The 25591-nt window shown below is 41.0% G+C and overlaps 1 protein-coding gene across 2 annotated transcripts in view; it reads left to right on the top strand.

Moving 5' to 3' along the window:
* The first annotated feature begins 272 nt into the window (after positions 1-272).
* SNCAIP (synuclein alpha interacting protein) overlaps positions 273-25591 on the top strand; it is a 96225-nt gene continuing 70906 nt past the window's right edge. For both annotated transcript variants that reach the window (XM_054003922.1, XM_054003927.1), the window contains exon 1: positions 273-435. The gene's annotated coding sequence lies outside the window, so the exon portion shown is untranslated. The remainder of the gene's footprint in view (positions 436-25591) is intronic.

The following is a 25591-nucleotide window of genomic DNA, read 5'->3' as shown; positions in this document are numbered from 1 at the left end:
CGGGGGCAGCGCTGCGGCCCCGGCCCGCCGCTCCCGCCGCTCTCGCCTCTGCGGCCGCCCCAGCGCAGGGATCCGCGCAACCCCCGCAACCCTCGCGCCCCCGCCCCGCGCCCCGCGCCAATCACGTGGCAGCGCCCCCGGCATTGTGACGCAGCAAGTCCGGGCGGAGCCGCCCCTTTCCCTCCCTCCGTCCCTGCCTCCCTCCTTCCCTCTCCCTCTCCTCCTCCTCCCCCTCCCGCTCCTGCCGGCCGCTGCCTGGTGGCAGGGCAGGGGCGGAGGGGCGGGGCAGCGGGAGCCAGGCTGCTGCCGGAGCACTGCCTATACCGGCGGGGAGTGGCGGGGGGGCGGCAGCCGAGAGGCACCTGGGTCTTTTCCTCGTCTCCATCACCCCGGCTGCCGTGGAACGGCCGCGGCCGAGCGGAGCGCAGGGGTGAGGTGAGCAGAGGGGAGCGGAGCGGACGGGGGCTTTGTTGCCGCCGACAGCGCTGCCCCCGGGGCGGCGGGAGAAGGGGCGCGGAGCCGAGCCCGGGGTGCCCCGCGGGGGTGCGGATGGCTCTGGAGGCGCTTCCCCCGCCGAGGCGTTCCCGGGGCGCTGGAGCGGGGCTGCCGGGCGGCGGGAGACGCGGGCGGCAGGCGGGAGCGAGCGACGGCGGGGGGCGAGCCCCGGCCCCAGTCCCCGCCAGCCCGCCCCGGGGAAGTGCTTTCCGCATGAAATCAGGGCTGAACGCGGGGGTTTTCTCTGGGGCTGAGCACATACGTGATGTCAGCCGCGCGAAGTGCCGCCGCGAAGCCCTGGTAGCGCAGTGTAAGCCGCTGACACTCGCCGCCACCGCAGATCTGCCGCTGCTCTGCTCGGAGCCGGGCGTCCGGGCGGGCACCCAGCCGTCAGCACCCTCTTGTCCCGCCGGGCGAGCCGAAATCTGGAAGAAAATCAAGTAGGAGTTTCATGTTTGTAACTGGGGGGAAACAAATGCCAAGTTGTCTGGTAGAAACATGCTCCAAGGCTTACACTTGGGTCAGACCAAAATCGTGTTTCTGCAGCAGCAGGGATCAAACCTTTTTCATACCCGCATCAATGAGCGCTTAATGTGAGTAGATGTAATTTATATAAAGAAGAGCTCGAGAATCAGGTTCTGATGGTACTGGATACAAACCAGCACCTAAAGCATCTCAGTCTTCATTGTCAGTGTTATCATCTCAGAGCACTTTCAATGGTTGGCTTAAAGCCACATCTCTTGCAAAGATATTAATCAGTCACAACTGGTCCTCAAAAAGTCCCCTCACCCCAAAACCCACCAAAAAACTGCTAGTGCCTGTGTTTTCCATGGAAAATCTTAGCCTCGTTTTATACCTCAGCATTCTAACAGCAAAAGGTAGCCGAAAAAATGTTTTAAAAAATAATTGAAGTGAACTCAATTATTGAGTTGAAATTGAAGTGAAATCAAGTGAAGCAAATCACTTGACTGTTGGACCCTTTTCTGCTATTTAAATGTCTGAAGAAATATATACAATCATACCATTGGGAAATCAAAATAATTTTGTATTTTATGCAAATAGCACTGATCCTGCAGCCAGAAATTATATTGAATGATGTGCATGCATTTAGCCTTGTGTAGCATGCTGTAGCAGACTTTTAATGGTGTCCTGCCCTTGCTGAATATAGGAGTTATGTGCACTACGTGTGCTTCCAGCAAGCCATAAAAAGCATGACCTGTTGCCTTACTACCACCCATAAACATGAGTTTCTTCACCCTAAAATCCTCTGCAATTAGCTCATGGGTGAGCTCATGGTTGGTGAACTTGGTAAACCCCTTCAGTCTTCATACTGCTAAGCCTGCAAATATGCCTTGTAGAAAACTGGAGCCATATTTTGAAGATTTAGCAGGTAAGCTGGTTGCAAGAGCAGGCTTTGGGGATTGCTCAAGAGGTAGTTCAAACACAGTGAGAAGCACTTTTCATCTGAATGAAACAATTAGAATTTGGCTTGTTCAGTAGTCAGTGAGACACTTGCCTCATCACTTTCGCCCATGTGTGAAAAGGCCTGTAATGAAAAGGCTCCCTTTGTAAGGGGTATGTGGTATAAGACTGACTTGTGCAGACTGGCCATTCTGCTTAATACAGTCACTTACACTGTCTTAAACTGGCAGTTCACTTATTTTTCACGTGTTTGTGATTTCTGGTCTGTGTCATTGATTCAGTGTGCTGCAGAAAGCATGTGTGTAACTTGCAGCTTGTTGAAAAAGTGAGTAAAATAAAACTACATCAGAGTACTGGCCCAATGCAGAATTACCTCCAAATTCAAGGAGACTGGTTAAAAAAAAATCTCCTTCTTTTTTTGAGCAAGCAGTCCAGTGCAGGCTACTCGAAATGCTTTTAAGTGTCATTTTGGTATAAGGAGCTGGGCAGTCTTTCAGGTAGGGAAGTTCTAGAAGATAGTAGCTTACATTAGCTAGAAGCTGCTTGTCTTACTATCTTTTTCTCTAATGACAGCAACATGGAAAGTAAGTATGTCATGAGTTCTTTGGGGCCAACTTCCAAGTTTACAAAGAGCTGCATGTAAAATTAGACTGCTTGGACAAGGTGACTGAAGGTACCCTTGAAGATTCAGTCCCTTCACGGAGTACTGTGAATAAGCGATAAGTCATTTTTTTCATAATTGCAAAACCATGATCCCAAATATCAGGTATTTTGTAACTGTTTCTTGACTGGGCATCAACAGAACTTGAAAAACTATGAAGTGTCCCTCTGCTTCCCAATTGTCCATTTTTTCTGGCACCTGAAATCTGTTCCCATGTGGACTCCATAGGTGCAAGAAGAGTTCATCCCACACACACCTGAGGTGGAATACCACCTGCATTGGCACAGCTCTCTTTCTCACAGTCCTCTTCCAGGATGTCTCAGACCTGTACCTACTTCACAATATGTCTGTCCTTGGACACTTGTCTGATTAGAAGCAGGAAGGAGAAAGCATGGCAGCCCTGCTGCAGCTTCTGTAGCTTCTGTCCTCGGAAATGGAGACACACAAGTAGCGCTGCTTCTACGTGCCGGATATGCCGGCAAGAAAGGGGGAGCAGGCAGCCAGAGGCAGCCCTGTGGGGTGGCTCATCTGTCACAGACAGCAGCGCAAAAGTCCTGTTGGCAGTGGTGCAGGAATGATGGTCCTTGCACATAGTTTGGTGTCATGAAGCAGTGATGCTGCACCTCATGAGCACAAAGACTGAACAAAGGTTCAGCAGCCTTTGTGGGATGCAGCAAGTTATCTCCCTCACCTGGTGTTTAAACATTTCAGCTGACTAGATGAGGTGTGTATCAGAGCTTTATCTGTACCCTTGTCTGTCTCTGATTTTGTGCATGAAGTTCAAGAGGCAACCCATGAATCATGACTAAGGAGGCAGGGAACAATTATTTTTTATTTCAGTTTTACTGGAATAAACCTGCATCTCTTTTCAGGTAGGTGTCAAGAGGATAATATTCTCACCCTTCCTTATGCAGCCATGATAATTAAAATTGATGCCAAGTAAAACAAAGTTTATATTTTTCATGTGCAAATCTGTAAGTAATCTATTTGCCACTGCTTTACTTTGTGTTACTTAGCAAATACAGTGCTTTTTTTACAGTTTAAATCTATATGATCATTGTCAAAATGAAAAGTATGTTAGAAAAACTTGAGAAACATTGGATTTTGGAAGGGCAAATAGTAATTCTTTTCAACTCTTGTCTGAATAGGACCATAACTAAACTAAACTGAAGGAAATGGTGCTTAGATAATTGGCAAGGGGACTTGGAGTAGTGTTGTGTCTGAGCTCCCTCTTTTTCTGGCAGATCTGTTGTTTCTTAAAGATAGGCTTACATGGAGCAGGTGCATAGTAAACACAAGGGAATTTCTCTTTAAATACAAATGTGGTTCTACAATAGATTTATATGCACAGTGGAACCATTGGAAACAAGAAGATAGAACATATGCATCAGATACTTTATTGATTTAAGTCCCTAAGACAGTTCTAAACTTGAGGGGGGGAAATAATTAATTAATTTTTGTGGTAGAAATACCATTTGCTATTTACCTGTCTAAGGTGGAACTGGTTTCTTCTTCTACAATAAAGCTCCAAGTGACTCAGAGGTCTGAAGGTCTTAGAGTTATCAAAGAAAAGTACAATTCAGCTGTCATAGTTTGGCAATCGGGACAATCCTTTACAGTAGGTATGTTTTCCTGTGTGTTAAGGAGTGTTTACAAAAACACTCCTTATTTTGAATATGAATATGGCTGATTTGCACTTCATAAAGAATTATGAAGCAGTGCTTAAAAGTGTTTTTTCTAGTTAAAACATAGCAAGAGGTTTGTGAGGTTTGCTGTAATCATTTCCTTTTCGGTTCAATTTCCTCCTCAGTTCTTGTTTACAGTCAAATTGCTGGCACTTTTTTTGTTTATACCAGATAAAAAAAGCATAGTTTTACGTATCTTATATATAAGTCCTCCCCCTTCTCCCCCGTTCTGTTTTATTGTTACTGAATCAATCTGGAACTTTCCATTTAAAATGAAATTCTAATAAGGAACTTAGCACTTCCCTTCAATCCCCTCCCCCCCCCCCCCCCCCCCATTTTAACCAACTTGTTTGCATCTGTGACTAAAAACCAGGCTGTGCTGCATAGCTTTCTTGAAACAAGCTGCCCAGAGAGGTTATGAAGTCTCCTTCCTGGACCAGCCTGGACATGATCCTGTGCAACCTGCTCTGGGTGAGCCTGCTTTATCAGGGGGATTGGATTAAATGATCTCCAGAGGTCCCTTCCAACCCCAGCCATTCTGTGAATCTGTGATGTGCATGACAGGGACGTGCATGTGATTGAGATTTCGAGCTGTGGTTCCCTGCAGGTATTCATCCATGTAGTTCTTTTGCAGGATCTTGCCATAGTGACTGGCCTCTTTTTCTTATAGAGTTAGGAAATACCTTTAATTGCTTATATGTGCATGTACATTCCTCATGTTCTCTTTAACTAAAATTCAGATGTAAATATTCTGCCTTTTTTATGCTATGCTGTCAGTTCCAGTTGAATCACAGTAGTACATTTATGAAGATCCCATGAGCTGCTTTTGAATGGGCTTAAGACTTTAAATATTGAAGTTGTCAGCCTGTTGAGACACTTATTTGAATATTTGTAAAAGCTGTCTCAAAGATGCTTTTAAAAGCAAACAAAAAAAAAAGGGCCAAAAAAAATGAAGCAAAATATAATCTTGAAAATATACCACACACAGAAGCAGAAGAGTGCTAGTAAAGTAAATAAGCTGTGTCATATTCCTTTACCCACATTCTATTGTGTTAAGTATAAGTGTACTCATTTGTCCTCTTGTTACATGGAAAGAGTTTTCAGTTATGTGTCCAAATTATGTTAATATCTAGGATATTACCATTTTGCCAACTCACATGCTGAGCTCTGGATAAAGCACAATAGTTGTGCTTGTTGCTAGGACATGGCCAAAAACTTACCTCGAGTTACAGAATGGAATCACTGGGAAAATGAGTTACACTTACATCACTAATTATTTACTTGTCATTAACATTGAAACTTTGATGGGCTTGGTGCTGTGACCACTCCCCTGGGTGAAGAACCTTCACCCTCTGTGTGAAGAGCTTTTTTCTGATATCCAGTCTAAACTTCCCCTAACACAACTTGAGGCCTTTTCCCTGGGTCCTGTCACTGTCACCACAGAGAAGAGATCAGTGCCTGCCCCTCTTCTTTCCCTCAGGGGGAAGCTGTAACTGCAGTGAGGTCTCCTCTCAGTCTCCTTCAGCCTGAACAGAACAAGTGACCTCAGCCACTCCTCACACGGCTTTACCTCAAGGCCTTTCATCCTCATGGCCCTCCTCTGGACACTCTCTAACAGCTCAATGTCTTTTTGGTGTTGTGGTGCCCAAAATTGCCCCCAGCACTGGAGGTGAGGCTGCCCCAGAGCAGAGCAGAGAGGGACAATCCCTTCCCTGGCCAGTTCGGTGATGCTGTCCCTGATGCACCCCAGGATGTGGGGTGTTGTTCTTTTGTTGGCAAGAACTGAGAGTAGCGCTCGTGTAGTTACCAAATTCACATTTATAACGTAGAGGAATTCTTCCATATGCTTGATGCACCCTGGGATGTGTTTGGGCCTTTTGACTGCCAGGGCATACTGTTGACTTATAGTCAACTTGCTCTTGATCAGAACCACCAGATCCTCTTTCATGGGACCTTTAATTCCTTCTTCAGCCTCTCAGTCTGTCCTTACAGCTGGAGTGCCCTGTCCAGGTGCAGGGCTCTTGCCCTTGTTATGCTTCATATGAATGGTGATTGCCCAGCCTTATAATTTGTCAAGGTGTCTGCAGGGCATCTCTTCAATGGAGTCAGCAGCTTCTCCCAGTTTAGCAGAATTTGCTGGAATGGCGCTGCCTGGTGAGTGGAGGTTATGCTGCTTGGGTGCTGAGATGCTCAGGTCCAGACAACTAATTGGAGCACAACTGTGCATGTGCTTAGGGTTTCCACAAAGAGACAGGCAGCAGCACAGAATGTTTATCCCTGCACCCAAAACTTTATGTATTTCACTAGCTTGCTTCTTCCCATGGTAAACTGGCATGTATGTAATCCCTGCTTCTGTGATCCAATTCCTACCAGGTCTTTAATTGTCTGAATCAACATTAGCTCTTGTGTGTCTTTATACTCTCCTGGTAAGGCAGCAAAATATGCTGAATAACTGCATTCCTTCTTAACTTGTCTTCTGGTTGTGATTTAGCAAAATGCACACAAAATCTCCTCAGAGTGAATCATTCATTCACTGTGCAGACGGTTTAAGAACATACGTGCATCCCTTTGGTGACTTGCTGGACAAAAGGTAGTAAGCGATCCTTGAGAGGATGTAGTGTTTGTTGTAGTTTGTTTTTTGTAGCCAGTAGAGGCTAGAGCCAGTAAAGGAGTTGTAGTGTTGCTGCCATGCAGCAAACCACTGTTGGAGGAGAGGAGGTCCTGAATTTGAGGGGTTTTATCAGCTCTGGGTTTCTGCATCACAGTAAGTCCTGCCCCTGTTAGCAGTACTGATAGATAAAGGTGTTGGTGTCTTGATGTTCTTCTGAAATTACTATCCTTGAATCAGTAGGTAGCTAATATGCCTGCTTGGGTCAGGGGCTCAGAACCCAGCATTGGTACTGCATTGGAATGGAGAGGAATGAGTGCTGTTTACACGTCACAAGGTTTCTCCCAGCTGCCTTTAGAGTGTATGGTGTCTCTTCTGTAGATGGTAAAGCTGGGTGAATTGCTGTCCTTGAAGGTTCAGGTTAATCTGGCCTGACTCTGTGAATCCCCACAGGAGAGGCCAACCAATGCATGGTACAGGAGTATAAGGGAAGCCCTCCACAATTCCAGCTAATGGAATTTAGCAAAATGGACACTCTCCAGCATATGTTCCTCATCAAGTCCCATATGCTTTACAGTATGCTTCCAGGCTTTGCTATTTGCAAATGCAGTTTTTAGATGAACATATCTACAGTAGCACTATTTCTGGATGTGCCTACACTGCAATCGAGTGGTGTGATTGCAGGACATGCAGACAGCTGTGTAATTGCTTTGATCTGTATGCGATATGAAGACATGCCAAGCTAGACTTAAGAGAGGGCTTTCCAAGCCTTCTGGACAGATTATTAAACCATGCTGAAGTCTGCTTTCATCTGTTTCCACGGCTATTTTTAACTGTCCTCTATAGATTTCACTGTCATGGATACGCCTACACATGCTGACATAAACTCACGACTGCATGCCCACTTCATGCCTCCTGCAGCATTGTTGGTGGATGCTCTGCATCTGGGTGTATATCCCTTATTCTTTGTACTGAGGTAGTCTGCTTTTCCATGGAGTTTTAACTGACTGTCTCATTATTTAATTCCCCTCTGTAAGGAATTATGGAAAGGGCAATAGAGTGTCAGAGAGATTTCTGGCAAATTTCCAGTCCCAAAAATTAATTTTATAGTCCCTATTCCAAATTTGATTGTTAAGTTCAGCCTTAAAGAGCCATCATATCCAGGTCATACATTTTGCAAGTGTTAAAATCCAGATGAGAGACTGGGTTAAGGAGCAATGTTGGAAAGTGAGGTTTTAAAATGTTCTGTATCAAAACATTGAATCTAGAGCATAATCACGGGGTGGAAAAAAGTGAAATTATATAAATTATAAGAAATATAAACAAAAACAGTAAGGTCACTATAGTATATAAAAGACAATCCAACTCTGTTAAAAGGATTTGGAATTCTTTTTAAGAGAAGGAATGTGTATGTTTTTTCAACATTTCAAGGAGGGTCCTTGCACTGCTAAGAGTTTCTTGTTTTGGTTTGTGAGGGTTTTGTTGTTGTTGGGGATTTTTTTTTAGTTTATGTAGTAAGGGTTATTTTTGATTTGTCAAATTAATTGTTAAGTTACTCCATCTGCTTGAAAATGAAGTCAGGGAACCTTCTTATTAGGGTACTCTATTGTATGAGTGAAGTTTGTCAATAGGTATAGTCGCACATCAGATTTTAGTAAATTTTTTATGCAGAAATTTATTTTCTATCTGCATTAAAAACCAATCAACCAACCAAAAAAACCTAATTGATCTGTATCTAAGGATATAGTCTGAAAACATCTGTAAAGCGTCTAATTCTTTCACTCTGCACTTTCCATGCTATTTAACAAAGACAAGGGAGAAAACATGGCTTAAAAGTTAGAACATAAAAGGATTAGTTAGTGCAATTTTTTTTCATGCCAAAAAAATATTTCACATAAAATCAGTACTGTCAGACAAAGAGGAATACAAAATAGACTCTCATTTGTTACTGTGACATGAGAGATGCTGTAGAGGAGTAAGGTGAAACCGAGCTTTTCAGTGTGGTGGGATGCTAGAGCTTACTTGTCTGCCAAGAAAATATTTTGTTTCTAAATAAATGGTTAAACTGAACTAAATAAAATATTCTCTTATCTTTCATCAAACAAGTCTTTAAAAGAAGTGTATCTTACTCCTGTCCTTGACACCTTTCTAAGGAAAAAGAACACTGTTCACTGGATGCTGCACAAGAATGCAAGCTAAGCCTGGTTTCTGCCACATGTGGTCTTGAATAAATGATCTAATTATTTTCATTTATGAGAAGAAAGTATAGTAGAAAACTGCCAATTGACAGTAGCAACATCTTTTTGTAAAGTGGTAATCAAACAGTGCCTAATATTTTTGTTATGAAAAGGATTAATTCTTTATGTTGAACAGCTCCAGCACCTTCAAACTTGAGGTTCAGAGTATGGGACAGAGTGGGACATCCACCACTTCTCTGGGCAACCTGTTCTAGTGCCTCATCAGTCCCACAAATTAGGATTTGTTCCTAATACCCAAACTAAACTCACTCTTTTAGTTTGAAACTATTGCCTCTGATTTTATTTCCACAAGTCACGGTATAAAATGCCTCTCCAACTTTGTTGTAGGCCTTCTTCAGGTACGAAAGCCTTCTCCGAGCTGAACAGTCCCAATTCTCTCAGGAGACATGTTGTATCCCTTTTGTCATCTTTGTGGCCCCCTTCTGGGCTTGATACAGAAGGTCCTTGTCTTTCCTGTGCTGGGATGCCAGAGCTGGTCACTGCAGTGGGATCTCGTCAAAGCAGAGCAGAGGGACAGAATCCCCTCCCTCCCCTGCTGGCCACACTGCTTTTGATGCAGCCCAGGACACATTTGGCTTTCTGGGCAGTAAATGCCCATGGCTGAACCATGTCTAGCCTCTCATCCACCAGCACCCCCAAGTCCTTCTTCTTGGGGCTGCTTTCAATCCCTTCATTCTCCAACCTGGTTTGATACTGGGAATTGCCCCAATCCAGGTGCAGCACCTTGCACTTGATCTTTTTGAGCTTCATCTCAAGCCCTTGTGCCCTCATTTTGAGCCTGTCCAGGTCCCTTTGGATGCTATCCCACCCTTCAGGAGCGTCAGCTGCACTGTCAGCTTGATGTCATCAGCAGCCTTGCTGAGGAAACAGTTTATCATGGTGGCCAAGAACTGGCACAGGTTTCTCTGAAGTGGTGGAGCGTCTCTCCGTCCTTGGAGATACTCGAAAACCACATGGATGCAGTCCTGAGCAATAGGCTCCAGCTGAGGCATGGGCAAGGGGTTGGACTGGATGATCTCCAGAACTCCTTTCCATGCTCAACTGTTTCGTGGTTCTGTGAAGCACTGTGAAAAGAAGAAACGTTATAACTAATACACACAAGGCTACAGGGAATAGCCTGTGTCTCTGGCTCTGTGATGGTAGCCTTGCACGCTAATAAGCACAACCCAAAACAAGGCGGACTGTAGCCAGGAAAGATGTGTGCTTTCTTATTTATGTTGTCTTCATTGAGCCTTTTGGTGTTGGGTGTATGAAGTAAGTGAACTGCAGTAAGAGTCACATCCCACTTCTGGCAGTGATCAGTACAGTCTGGAGATGTGGACGGATACACAGGAACACCTGTGTGCTCCCATGCTTCTCGTTCTGGCCCTTCTGCTGTGGTTTTCTGTGGCTTCCTGTAAGCCCCTTTGTTTCCAGCCTCTGGATGGGGATAATAATGCTTTCTCATCCTGTAATCCGGTAAGACTGTGAATGAATTGTGGAATGTTTGTGAAACACTTGGACATTACTGATGAGCATCCATGAAAAAAGCTGCAAGGATATCTTCTGCTTGCTATAGGGCTTCAGCAGTCTAAAATTTTAAATAAATTTAGGCTGGTTAAATGCTGGATGGGGGAACACAGGAAATGAATGAATGCACGCCTGATATTTCTGAGTAGTTTATCTGTGTGCTCTATGTAAGACAGATCACCTTTTGCAAAGCATTGAAGTGGGATCCTTCAGTTAGTCCATGCATCAAAATCAGTACAAGCAAGAAACGTGCTTATGTGTAAATTTTGTAACATTGTGGTTTTTGATGTAGTGAGGTTCATTTCTTTAACATAGTTTCCCTTTTTTTAATGAAGGGTTTTAGGAATCTCTGAAGACTCTACAAAATTTCAGCTTAAAATAATAGTATTGTTTCTAATTGGCATTTCTGCAACCTCGTCCCACAGTTTATTACAGCACTATATACACTATATACAGCACTTAATACAGCACAGCTGAACACTAGTACTGGTTGTATCTGCTGCCCATAACCTTTTCAACAAATAATATTGGATAGAAGTGTTCTATATAGAATAGCATTGTATATCTGCAGAGCTGCAGTTGCAGTCTATTTCTCAAATGAGAAAATAATGACAGTTTCAGAAGACAGCATTCTATTTATAGGGACATAGATGTCTCTCAGGAATAATTTAGCTGTTTTTCACTGAATATTCCAGTTTCCACCAAACTATAATGGAAATAAAAGGTTCTTTTTTGACAGTGCTTAAATTTGCAGTAGTTTGCACTGTTTAATTTTTAAGGAGTTTTGCAAGCAACATCATGGTCTATGTCTACAGAATAAAGTATGAAAAATTGTGACATTTCTATTCTGTCTTAATTTTAATTTTATCAAAATGAAAATATTTGCATGGATATTAATGGTCAAGTGTCATTTCTAAGTGAGAGGAAAGTTAATGTTTGCAGTATAAATGCTAATTCTTTTTGTATTTTCAATATTTTTTACTTTAAAAGTAAATATAGGAAAAGTAAAACCTGTAATATATGCATATAGTATTTGTCAAATTTATTTTATTCATCAAGTAGTCTCAAATGAAAGTGGGTTGGTCTGAGTGACATGGAGCATGAGAGTTCTGGAGTGAGTTTTTTGAGTTCAAGGTTTGTTTTTTAGAGTCTGAAGTTTGGATCTTTTGGTCTGTGGGTACCATGTGCACAGATATATGCTCTGTGTGACAAGCCCTGCGTGACGCTGGCTCACATCCCGAATTGAAGCGTAATGCTGGTTACCCACTTCTGCCCCCCAACCCTGACTGTTATTGGAATTCACCTTGTGTCAATGGAAAATTCAGCTTTGAAATTTGGATTATCAGAATTTGCTAGAGTGTAGCTTAGATGTTCTAGTCAGTTTCAGGGCACAAAGGATGGGGCAGTGGAATTGACAGCCCAAAAATATAAAAGGGTGTAGTTGGAAGACTGGAACCATAGAAAAGTGGTTGCAGAGAAAACAGGCCTCCCACAAGAGAGCAGGACAGTGCATAGAATTCACACAAATGGTGGATACACTTGGCATAGTCTGACCCTTGAAGCAGAGAATCTACTTACATAGGAGTTTCCTCTTGACTTTATAATTAAAGCTCACATGAAGCAAGAAATCATCATGGGACTGAATGCAGGATTTTGGCAGGGAAATATAAATAAGGCAAGTTCTAAATTTCTAACTTCAAGTACAGCATTTGAATGTTGCAAATTTAAGAGCACTGTTTGGCATTAATTCTTTTCCAGGATATTTCTAGAAATAATTGAGCAGGCCACTATAGGGCTACAAGGTGTTGAAATTCTACTGGACTATTACTGAATTTTGGTTGAGTAATTTAAATGGGAAAAGGAAAGATGCAAGGAAGTGTTTGAAAAATTCCTTTTACTCATCTGTGTAATAATAATTAAAATAGCCTCAAGTGTGGCATTCTTCTGTCTCTTCCGGTTCCGGAGCAGCTGCCGTGCCTGGCGGGGCACCGCAGCTCCTCCAGTCCCGGTCCCGCCGCTGCTCCCGGGCGCTGCGCGCTCTGGGAAGGTGGGTCGGCCACTTCTACCACTGCACGCAAGGGACCTCGATAAAGGGGGTGAAGGAAGGACCAAATTCCCCGCGGCAGGAGCTGAGAGCATTTTATGGGTGCACTCCCAATCCCTGTATTGGGGAATATGGCTGCACGGCCCCAGGCACGTGGGGCTTTTATCGGGGGTGGAGCGGGGGGTGTCCCGTGGTCTGGGGAAGCCAGTAGGGACACAGTAGGGCACTGGGGCCCAGGGGCAGCCAATAAGGGCACGGCAGGGTCGGTGCCAGGGCCCGGGGCGGCCCCGGCCGCGGGGGAGGGGTAACGGCAGGGAAGGATCCACAGGCAGGGACAGGGGGTATGGGAGCCGGGACGCATGGTAAGGCAGCCCGGGAACTGGTACCACAGGGGGGGAAACCCGGGGGATAAATCAGGGAACACAGAATCTGCTAACACACATCAGAACCCTGATCTAAACCCAATGTCCGGGATGCAACACTCAAGCTCTAACATGACCTAACAGAAGCTTTCAATATTAAAAGTATGTTAAACAAAGATATTTTGAACTGCTTGGTTTTATGGAAACAACACTTATAAACGAAATGTGTTCTTCACCAGAAAGAAAATGCAGCTTTAGGAAGAATGATGGAGATGATATACTGATTAAATTGGTTCCATATTTTTCTATGAGCAGTACCTGAAGAAGATAAGGTGAATAAGGATGCAAGGTATTAAGGAGACAAACTAAAGTCAGGATTTGTGTAACAAAACTTCAGTATCAAATAATATAATTTAATTGAAATTATTGTACTGAGCAAAAACTTATGAAGGATTGCTGCCCAGTGCTACTGCCCCCAGTGCTGCTGCCAGTAATTCAGAGAAAGAAGAGAAACCTCCGTTTATGGTTTGAAACAAGAGTGCAGTGAGTCACATCTGCTTTATTAAAGACGTTGACACAGAATCCTCCACCTCCTCCCCAACCAAGGCATGATTTGGAAAGGCTGAGCTCTGCTATGCTTGATTTCATCCTAACATAAATGCTGGAGCCTACGTTAGCAGTGGTAGTTGCCATAAGCCCTATGTTTCTCTGTCTTACTCTGGGGCCAAGTATCTGGTTCCTTGTGGATGTGGTTACTAGGGTGTATTATTTTTGGATTTTTACATAAGAACTAGGCTACCAAAAGAAGGCATATTTTTTATTTCTGTAGTTCATGAACTCACAACAGCCCTGCAGATGTTCGATATTCATTGCCTTTGCCAAAAGACTAGAAGTTGTAAGTGCTTTGACAACAGAGTGCTTTTCAAATTGTATGTGGAGTAAAAAGTTGTTAAATCAAAATATCTTGCATATTTTTATGTATAATTTTCTTCTTGAGTTGATTTGGAACCATATTGAACCATTAATTTCTTGAATGTTCTGCTTAATTCTCCTCAAATGCACATCTCCAAAGTCTTGCTTAAGGGCAGTGTACACACCCATTTTCTTCCATGCTGTTTATTTACTTTAGTAAAGTTTTGTGCTGCTTTGAAGTGCTTCTAGGTGACACATGTGTTTTACACTTTCAGCCACCATTTAGGATGTATTGGTTGAATTTTAGTTTCTTCTGTGTATTTCCATACAGAACATGTAGTGGTTCATGTCTTGAGAAGTGGTGTATGGTATGTTACAAAGCCTGATAGGGAGTGTAGAGATGCAGAGCAAGACATTGTCAGTATTCACAAATTCCTTCTTATTTGACGATGTTACTGAAAGTTAGTTACACATATGTGTTTTCTGTGTGTATGTTAGCAGTGTACTGGTTGTGTAAAATACCTCAGAACTCAGGTCAGCTATTTCCCAGTAGTCCTTGTTTAGCAATTGCCTCCTGAATTTAAGGGCATAAGCACTGGCTTTATTGTGGAATACACTGTATTTGTCACTAATATTCTTTGAAATAATGAAGAGAGCTGCAAATAATCTTGACATGAAATAACACAGCATTTTATGTCTCTCAGTGTTCCAAGTGACCATGACTTCATCAATGTAAGTCTTTGGTTTGGTCTCAAATCTAGGTTTAATGAAGGATTTACAGAAATGCTGAACAGCACTTGTACTTTGACATGATTGATGCAGTGTTCTATATATATTTTACAGTTCTGCATTATAAATTATTTGATGTTCAAGTATAAAAAACAGATGAAAACCTATAGCCTTAGTATTACATATGCAGAGAAGATGGATATATACACATACATACTCTTGTACTTGTTATTGTTGAACCTCTACATATTAAAATGTATTATTCATTTCTGCCAACAGTTATGAGTCAGTGGAAAATAATGGGTGCAATCATTTGAAAAATGTGCATTCACTATTTGCTTGTATTCCTCTCAAAGTTCAGACTGCAGATGTGTAACCATTCATTTTACTGTTCTCAGTGATGCGTGTAAGCCTCCTGAGGATTCACATTTATGAACTTCCTGCACTGGCATAGGTAGAACAGATAGGTAACATGAAGTAACATTTATTTCTGCCATAGAATTTACTGATATAAGAGGCAGTTATTAAAAAGAATCAACACTCAACCTGATTTTGTTAGTTCAGCTGCTGAATTTCCACTAGTAAAGTAATAAATTCAACTTACAGTGGACTTTTCCTAGTAATTGCAAACATTGTGTGTACATTTTCTACAGGGAATCACACTTTGGAATAGCAGTGGGGTTTTTTCCCTGAAACTTTGCAGGAAGTAGAGAAAAAAGATGAGTCTTTTAAGATTAGTTTGTAAAGAAAGCTTTTCTGGTCATATTTCACTTCTAAAATGACTGAAGAACAGATTAGTTAAATTAGTGATGTTCTGCTTGATCATAATTTTCCATGGAAAATTATGTCATACACAATCTCCAGATCTATATGTGAAGGTATTATTTTAACCTGGGTTTGGTGTTAGTGTTGAATTACCAGTACTCAAAACAAATTTATTTGAAGACTCTTTGGCTAGTTCTGCTTAAGAAAATATTTTTAAAACTCAGAGGAAGTGCAATGAACTAGTTACTAGCTGCAGAATTTAAACTTGAGCCTTTGTACATTCAGTGCTACAAAATATATCAATGGCAGGTTTCCCAGTGTTGTGTATGTTGTGTTTTATTACTGGTTGTTCCAGATTCTGCTTTTGGTCTAATTTAATGTTATTCATGGTTTAACATACACATCCTTGATAGGATATGTAATTTTTTCCCTTTGGTTCAGTTGCTTTTGTTTTGGTTTAGTCCACTCATTGATATGATATTCTTTATGGTTTTCACCATTCAAAAGCAAAGGAAAAAGCCGTTTCATAGACCTTGACAGAACTGCTTTTTACATGTTGCTGAGATCTTGCAGTTTCAGAGGATGCGTTGATTACGGGGTAGTATAGTGTGATAAATCATAAATTCAATCTTACTGGAACTTACATAAGAAAATATTGCACTATCAATTCATTGCTGTAATATTGGCTCTTGGAACAGCTTGGAATTCAAATTTTAAAAAACAGGCTTTTTTTTCTTATTTTATTAATATTTTAAAACATGTTAAGGCTCATGATTCTGATGGGGAAGGAAGCAAAACCCATATTTTATTTACAGGTATAGGGTAATAAAATGTTCCCTAAATGTATTTTAGATCTCCAACTGCAATGTGGAAAATACAAATTTCACCAGGACCAATAGAAATAAATTTAATTTTCCCACAAATAGAGTGGTTTGAATCAATCAAGATATTTGAAAAATTACAGCACTTGCAAAATATTTTTAAAATATTTGCAGTTACAATTTCTCTAGACATGGGCCTGCAGAATGGCAATATGTAATAACTAAACTGCTTTGAGGGAAATGGCTTCCATAAAATTGAGAACGTGAAAAAATCTCTAATGCTGATATCTACATCACTGTAATTCTGCAGAGCAAAGGAAGCAATTCTCTTTCTTGCTTTGTAAACTAAATCTACATGTGTACATTAAAAAAAAAGAGATAGTAATAATTGTTTTGCATCCCTCACTCAAACCCTGTGGCATACTTTAAGGTTCCCTGTCCTGGCTGATGGAAGTGGTGATGGTTTGAAGTCAGCACAGCTGCTTCTAGAACTTCTACATCATTCACTGGTGAAAGTAGAAGGGTAATCAGTGCTTGTTCATTTCTAGACTCAAAGGGAGCTTTTCAAATTGAAAAGTACATATATGTTACAAGTTCACTTAAGTTCATTTTTGGAGATTGGCTGATGCAGCAACTCTGGATTTTAGGTGGGTGGATGAATCTTTTACATTAAGAGCAATTCCTGCCTTCTTCTTCAGTGTAAATCTGAATTTTAGGTTCTGTGGTGGATTAGGTAGAGCAGGATATTCTGTAGAATTGCTTATTATATTCAGTCTTTGTTTCTATATTTAAAGAAGTATACAACAGTGTGTTTTCTGCCCTAGTGAGACTGCGAGTTGATTCTGAAATATCTCACTTAGACCTGGCTTTCCTTAAGGAAAGAGCCACTCTCCTCAGCATTAAAGGATTAAGCATTTCGTGCTTAAAAGGTCCTGCTAGGGCTTTAAAGAATTTGTACAAGCATTTACTAACTTGCAGGCAAAAGGAAGGTTGCTGTGATCTTGCAGGGAAGAATGTATCTTCCTAAGTATTTTGGTGATAGGCTCTTTGGATCTATCAGTTAAGGGAGAGATTAGTGCCTTTATCACTTACAGGTCTACAGATGTGCCTGATCTCTTGTGGAAACTCTTTCATAAGCCGCTTAGTAGTTTCTTTGTGTGACTCTCCAGCACTTTATGGCTCTGCATGCATTTCTGCAAATCCTCAAAGAATGGTACTGCTACAAAACTCAGTTTTGCTGGTCTGCACTTGTGACAGTGCTGGATCTGTGGGTGTTTGAGCCAAAGAGGGTGAAATTCTTCATTAATGGTCAGAACTTTGAGAACTTGGCTCTGAGGGCTGGAAACGGTTGGATCCAGGATTTCAGACAGATTGGACTCTGACAGCTGCAGACAATATACTCTTTTCTTTGCCCAGCATGGTTCTGCTGGAATTGTAAGGCATCGTCTCTTATCTCCTAAAAGTATTTGTGAGAGTAATAACTGTCTTTTGAATAGCAAGACTATACTTTTTCAAAGATGGATTTGCTAGATAACAAGCAGCCTAAGATCATATTCATCAGTAGCAGCTAACTGCCTAACTGACATAGCCATCCAAAGTTCATTTTCAGACTGTATGGCTATGATAAATATCTGTGAATCATCTGTGTAATTGAAACACCATATGAACATCCTGGACCACATAAGGTTCATAACTTTGTCAGTATTCCAAAATTCAGTTTCTGGGATTGGCAACGCTTTCTTCTTTGTAGTAGGATATACAAAGCAGGAAATCCTCATTCCTCTTTCTCACCAGATGTAATGCCCCTTCACCTTGCAACAAGTGAATAGAAAAGATTGGAGCTTATTTAAAAGGAATAATCTCTTTAACAGTTGCAACTGGTGCTGATTTTCTCTAAGTAGTGTTAAAGCTGTTTTCCCTTCCCGAAACTGGGAGAGATCCTAACTGGTTGCTTGTTTCAGTGTATATGTGCGTGAAAAAGAGGCAGTAAAAGAAGTACTCCTCTGTTGGGAAAAAATGGAATAACAGTCTTACAACACTGCCTAGCCAACTGCATTAATTCCAGTGAAGTGACTACACTGGTACCTTGGTCCCATGCCAAGACTGATAATTTGTTTTATAGATGCTGAAAGTTATGTTAATAAAACTACAAATTACAGTACTACTATCCACGAGCACAAGCTTTCCTATGACAAATATTGTTTACTGGAAAACTAAACATCCTAACATTGATTGTTAGTTGTTTGCGTAGATTTTTGAACCAAGTCTAGCCAATCAGTGTTTCTGCTTACTTCTCAGTTGCAGACAACTAAATACTTACTTGTCATGCTAAGCTGCTGTTTGCCAAATATTGTCAATCTGGGGAGGGGGGGATTTCCTCTATTCCAAGTTTGTAATTTTATTGTTTTACATCTTCCTAGAACTAGGAGTAGAAATGTTGGTTGGCATAATTTTTGAGTGAAAAAATAAGAGAGCATGGTATTTGGCCAAACATTCTTTCAAATCCCTGTCTATAGATTGTGCTAAATGTAACAGCTGTTCTTGGTGGGCCCAAGAGTCATGACTAGAAAAGGGTTTGTGAGTGTAGTTCAGGCCATCACGGTGGAGGACTTGAAGGGGTCTGGAAATGAAGATGATGGCTCAGTGATGAAAGATCACTTCTTTGCTATGTATGATAAGCAGTTTGGGCATACAACTTACGTATTTTAAATTGCAGTCCTTCTCAGAAGTCATCCTAAGCTATATGTTTGTTTCACTTGTGAAAGCCAGCAGCTAGACACCAGAACTGGGTATTAGTTAATATAACCAGAGATCGGAATTACCTGGTTTTGGCATGCTTTTGGCATGCTTTTCTTGTTGCTGTGAACAGAAGTATAGTTGGTGTAGATCAAAAATGAGGCTACCACAGAGGAAAAAGCTTAATTCCAAATCAGTCAGTAAGTAAGTGTGTCTCTATTACTCCCTACTGGTTTACTGAAAGGGCCTATCTGATCATCTTTAGCTATTAAACATCCTAATTCACTCTTTATAGCTGACTACATGTTTTGGTAGGTTTACAAATGACTACAGGTTTAGTGATGTTTGAGTTTGTGGCTAAATTTTGTTCATTCAGCTTCATAGGCTTTAAAATGAGGCTCTAATTAAACTGTTTCAGTAAGCTCCAAAAATTTCCTGTTATCCAGCTCTGATTTTTCCTACCATTGTCACCCATGTCCATGTATTCTGAGGTTTTTCCAGACAAGGCTGCTTTTTGGCTCCTTCATTTCCTTTCATGTGTCCTTGATTAACAGTGACACCCACAGAAGTAGCTAGAGTGCTCTAGGCAGAGTACTTAAAACCATGGGCTTTAAAGAGTAATATGTAATCGCGAGGCGAGGCGAGGAGAGGAGAGGAGTCTGGAGAGGAGAGGAGAGGAGTCTGGAGAGGAGAGGAGTCTGGAGAGGAGAGTGCTGGATGGAAAGTAACAGAAGTGCAAATGAAAAGTTTTCCTGTTTATTTTAGTAATTTATTGTGTGGAGTCAAAACCAAGAGATAGATTTAAACTTTAGTGGTAGAACATTTGTGGTCTGGTTTCCAACTGTAGTAGCAAGTCATTGTGGCCAACTAACATCCAGAAAGTTAAAAATACTATTGCAATATTTTTGCATGTGGTAAAGGAAAGCACAGTTGTTTAAAAATTAATCTTACCATCTGTGTTATTTCAATGTGGAGGACCTTGGTTATAAGTTTCTGTATGTTCATTAAGTCTGACTTTTTTCTTTCCCTCCTGCATTTTCTGCAGCTATTTCTACAAATGCAGCCTAAGCATGAGCATAATGCTGGTAAATCAGAATAGATGAGTTCTAAATAGACTTTTTACAGATTTAGTAAATTACACAGATCAGAAGTGTACCACCCCCTTTCTTATCTGTGCTGTCTTTTGAACACATAATTTCAAGTTGTACAAATTGTAAAAGTCAGTTTTGTTCCAATGAGTAGAAGACAATGAGGCGTGACTGTTCATCTGTCTGGTAAACAATTCCGGAAAAAAACAACAGTTTAAAAAGAAGATGAGGCATGAGACAACATGCACAGTAGTCCTGGCAGACTTGTAATTGCTACTGATTCTGGTTTTGATAAAAATAGATAATTACAGTAGGTGATACTGGATCACAGAGCTTTTCAGAAAGACTAATTGCTAGGTTTCTGATTTGGAATATCAAAAAAACTATATTTAAAATAAAAAGCTCCAGATACTTCTTGAATTTTTCTCTGGTTGCACTGAGAATTTTTCCATGTCTGTAATTTCTCATTTTGTGGTCTCATTTTCTCTAACTGAATTGTCTTGTTTGATGCAAGAGGGCAAAAACTCAGTTAAGAAGTAGTGAAGAAAAAGTAGTTGAGAAAACCGTTCTGTTTGTTTTAGATTGTGAAGAGTGATCTACATTTTTCAAATGATGAAGTTTATTAAAATTTTCATCCATGTTAGTGTTCCTCATCCAGAAATTTGTGACTTTTATATGTCCCTAATAGCGTACAGATATTTAGCTGAATGACAATTAGTAAGGGAGCTGTATTGGTCTGTTTGTGTTCTTTTTGACACATCAGTCAATAGTAATAAAAATAAAAAAAAAAGAAAAAATGAGTTCCATTTCAAAACCTCTTAGTAACCATACAAAAAATAACTACTGTATTGATTTTCAAAGCCTCTTAGCAACCACATAAAAAATCGCAACTGTATTGATTTCTCTGATAATTGCCCTGGAAGAATGGTTGGAGCTTAGTGGTACAAATGTAATGAAATGCATTTATCAATAGTCTGTGTGTTGGATAGGCTCCATAAGAAGCTGACAGTAAGATGCTGTCAATAGGGGGTCTAGTGTAAACTTTCACAGCCTCTTTTACCGATTCATGGTAATGCAGAAACCATGAAAATAGGAGAGAAAATAAATACTACAGAATACCTGTTGCAAGAGGTAGACATTTGGAAGAAAAAGCAAGAGTAAAGTCCTCTTCATTAATCTCACAAGTTCCTTAAAAGGATGTGAAGCACAGTCTGCTGTACATATGTTGTAGATTTTATGTAAGAGACTTTGTGAGAAATATTTTCAGAGCCTGCTGGGATATAGTCAGGATTATGGCAATTTCCCATAAGAATATGTGTTTACCAGCTACAGCTTCCTTCTGAAACACTATTAAAGAATTGTTTTCATGAAGAGTTGGGTTTTTTTTTTCTGTTTGAACAGGCAGAACAAACAGGATATCTTGGTCATAATGAGCAACATAATGAAATTATAAGTACAGTCTAATTGCAGCTTGTTTATGTCATGATTATGCAAACAATTATTTTGATAGGTATTTCTGTTTCTACATCTGCTAAAAAGCCTTTTAACAGCATAACAGCATTATCTCTTTCTTGTTCTTGTCTCTGCTAAATACTTCAATATATAAAAAGGACATGAGAACGAAAAAGCATTGACACCCTGCCAACCTGGAAAAATGCAAAATTAGTCCTCATCTCTGCCTTGGATTTAGTTCTCAGCGTGGGATATCTTACATTACTAGCATTATGATATCCTATGTTTGGAATATAAATTTCCTATTACTGAGTTTCACACACATTTACAAACTAGCAAAATAATAGAAAATAAATGCTTAGAGGAAGATGTCATTGTTAGTATAAAAGCCACCAATACTGTTCCATACATAACTTCACAGACCTGCTTGAAAGAATCCCATGGGTACAGCCCTAGAAAGAAGAGTTGGAAAGCACTTGTTGATCATAGAATCATAGAAAGGCCTGGGTTGGGAGGGACCTTAAGGAACATGGGCCATGGTGGGATACACCCCAGAATAATGAGGGAACTGGCAAAAGAACTTGCCAAATCACTCTCAATCATTTAATAGCAGTCCTGTTTTAGTGGAGAAGTTCCAGCTGACTGGAAATTAGCAAATATAGTGCCAATTTACAAGATAATCCGAAGAACTATAGGCTGTCAATCTGTCATGGGTGGGAGTGGGAGCTTCAGATGAAGTTTACTAGAGAAGCTGTCCTGTTGAGTCATGAGGTGCAGAAAGGACTTCATTGCTTTCTAAACTTCTTATAAGAGGAGCCTGCGTGCAGCTGAATCCAATCTTAGCCCCAGTCTTTTGTCAGCAGCTTAGATAACTTTGTCTCACAGAATTAAAGGTGGCACATCAGATGTATATGTATAAAATGTATTATTTATGAAGACAGATAATCAGACAAAATATCTTAATCAGAATCACTTACTACACAGTATAAAATCTAAAACTACTAGTAGCATATAGTATAAGATAGGATACTGCACTATATCAAAGGAATTATACTAAAGCTAGCAAAAAGAAACAATTATTAAGTAGAGATTGATGTACGTCACCATACCAATGCTTGTGGGCAGATCTCTTTCAGTGTTGAGGAGTATCCTTGAAGAGGCATTCGCACTTTAGAGGAGGAAACTTCATACATACTGCAAGAAGGAATATGTTAGAAGAACCTAACCACATTAGAATGGACTGGACTTTCATAGTATAAAGAGATTGATTGCCAGTCACATGTCTCCAGTTGCCTCAGTAATCAGGATATTAATTCAGGTTTAGTGAACCAGACTGGTTTTAGCATAGTACAATACCAAAACAGCACATGACTCTCCCTCTCAATCCATTACTGAGAGCCTTGCAAATAGGGTATTGTCCAGTGGCTGAAGCACATTCCAGGGCAGAGTATCCTGCTACACTATCTACAAGGTTAGGCTTATCCTAACCTTGGTCCTGGGCAAGGTCATGAAAGAGATCATCCTGAGTGCTATTGCATGGAATATGCAGGGCAACCAGGGAATCAAGTCCAGCCAGCATGGAGTTATGAAGTGAAGCTCCTGCTTGGCCAACCTGATTCACCTTCTATGACCTGCTTAGTAGTTGAAGGGAAAGCTGTGGACATTGTCTATCTAGACATCAGTAAAGAGTTCTCCATCTCCCACAGTATCCTCCTAAAAAAGCTGGCTTGCATGGGTGTATTCTTCAATGGGTAAGAAACAGGCTGGATGGGTGGGCCCAGAGAGCTGTGGTGAATGGAGCAAATCCAGTTGTCAGTTTGTCCCTAGCAGTGTTCCTCGGGGCTCAGTTTTAGGGCCAGTCCTCTTTAACATCTTTATTGATGATCTGGATGTGGGGATTGAGGATAGTCTCAGTGAATTTGCAGATGGTACCAAGTTGTGTGGGCGTGTCGATCTGCTGGGGGCTAGAAATGCTCTGCAGAGAGACCTGAACAGACTTGGTCAGTGGGCTGAGGATACTGCAGGATGTTCAGCTGCAACCCCAATGCCAGATCCTGCACTGGGATTGTAGTAATCCCCTGCAGAACCACAGACTTGGGCAGAAGAGTCTTGAAAGCTGCTAAGCAGAAAGGAACCTTGGGTGCTGGTTGACAGCTGGCTCATTATGGGCCAGTGTGTGCTCTTCCCCTGTACTCAGCAGTGGTGAGGCCACACCTGGCATTCAGTTCTGGACCCCTCACTTCATAAAGGACATGGAAGTGCTGGAGCACATCCAGTGACAGGCAGCAAGGATCTTGAAAGGTCTAGAAACATGTCATATGAGGAACTCCTGAGGGAGATGAGTTTGTTTAGTCTCGGGGCAAGAGGGAAACCTCATGGGTCTCTACAACTCTCTGGAGGTTGTGGTAGGATGGGGCTGGTCCCTTCCTGTGCCTCCTCCAGTGAGAGGACCAGAGGAAATGGCCTTAAATTGAGACAATTGATATTAAAAATTTGTTTCCCTGTTAGCAGGGTCAGGCACTGGGGTAAGTAGCCCAGGGTGGTGGTGCAGTCATCATCCCTGGAGGTGTTTAAGAGATCTGGATCAGGCACTGGATCATGTGGTTTAGTGGTTTAGGAATTACAGTGGTGGTGCTGGGTTGATGCCCCCAGTGATGGGGAGGGACAGCTTTCACTACCTGAGATTCTTCCCATCCAACTAGTCCTTGAGCATTCCAGGCATGGGGCATCCACCACTTCTTTTCACAACCTGTTCTAGTGCTTCACCAGCCTCACATTGACGAATTTCTTCCTAATATCTAATCTAAACCTCTTTCTAATCTAATCTACCCTCTTTCAGTTTGAAATCATTGCTCTTCTCCTGTCACTAACTTATTAATAGTTCCTCTCCATCGTTCTTGTAGGCTTCCTTCAGGAACTAGAAGGCCACAAAAAGGTAATCCCTAAGCCCTCTCTTTTCCAGGCTGAGATAGAGTGAAGAAGAGTGAGGCTCTTCTCTATGAAGACTTCTTCAGTGCACGCTGACAGAACAAGAGGCCATTGGCACAAAGTGAAACACATGAAATTCTGTCTAAACACAAGGAAATGCTTTTTTGCTGTGAGGCTGGTCACACACTGGACCAGGTTGCCCAGGGACATTTTTGAGTGTACATTCTTAGACTTATTCAGAAACCAGCTGGGTGCAGTCCTGGATTTAAACTACTCTACCTGACCTTGTGTGAGCAGAGGGGTTGAACTAAATGAACTCAGGCAAACCCTTTCAGCCTTTTTCATACTGCTATTCTGGGTGATAATGTTGATGTATCTGCTGGCTATTTTTGAGGATATATAAAGCTATTAAAATGTCTTTGTTCATTTTTATATTTTTTCTTTGAGAAAATGAATCTTCTCTTTTATAAAAATTGATTTTTGTTGATGGTAAATAAATTTTTAATTGAGTTTTTGCTGATACAGTTTTTTCTTGTAAATGCAGTGTTTACCTCAAGTGTCGTTTTCGAAATTATAGGAATATTTCGTTTGAGAAAATAAATTGTATTTCATGGAGATGATGCTGATCTTTTTTGTGGGAAGTGGCCATTTCATACATGAATTGTAAGAATTTCACACTTTAACTACATTGCTTTATTTGCAACTATTTCTTACGCTTCTGGGTGACAGGTTTTTATATTTACAAGTACATAATTTCATATGGACTTTATTATTTCTCTTGTAATAGAGATTTGAGAATTATTATTTTCTGTGCTAAGCAGAAACATTTTGTTATTTTAGAGTCATGCTGTCTCAAAAATGTTTAATGGGAAGACTGAGCAAATCCATTTTGAATACAAATAGTAACTGAAGATAACATGACAATAAAATACGTATTCACAGAGCAGTATAAAGGAAGAAGCAGAAGTTCATTACGATTTAAAGACCATTTTTAAACAAATGAAGGGAGCAGCCCTCATGCCCAAGTAGGGTCAGTGGCTGGCAGAATGTAGTACTCCACATCTTAGGTAAGTGTCATGAAAGCAGCAGTAGAAATAAGTAGAACTACAGGCTATG

This window comes from Vidua macroura, chromosome Z, assembly GCF_024509145.1.
Source record: "Vidua macroura isolate BioBank_ID:100142 chromosome Z, ASM2450914v1, whole genome shotgun sequence".
In the NCBI taxonomy this organism is placed as follows: domain Eukaryota; kingdom Metazoa; phylum Chordata; class Aves; order Passeriformes; family Viduidae; genus Vidua; species Vidua macroura.
Note: the sequence above shows the minus strand (reverse complement) of the source record. Positions and strands in the feature narration are given on the sequence as shown.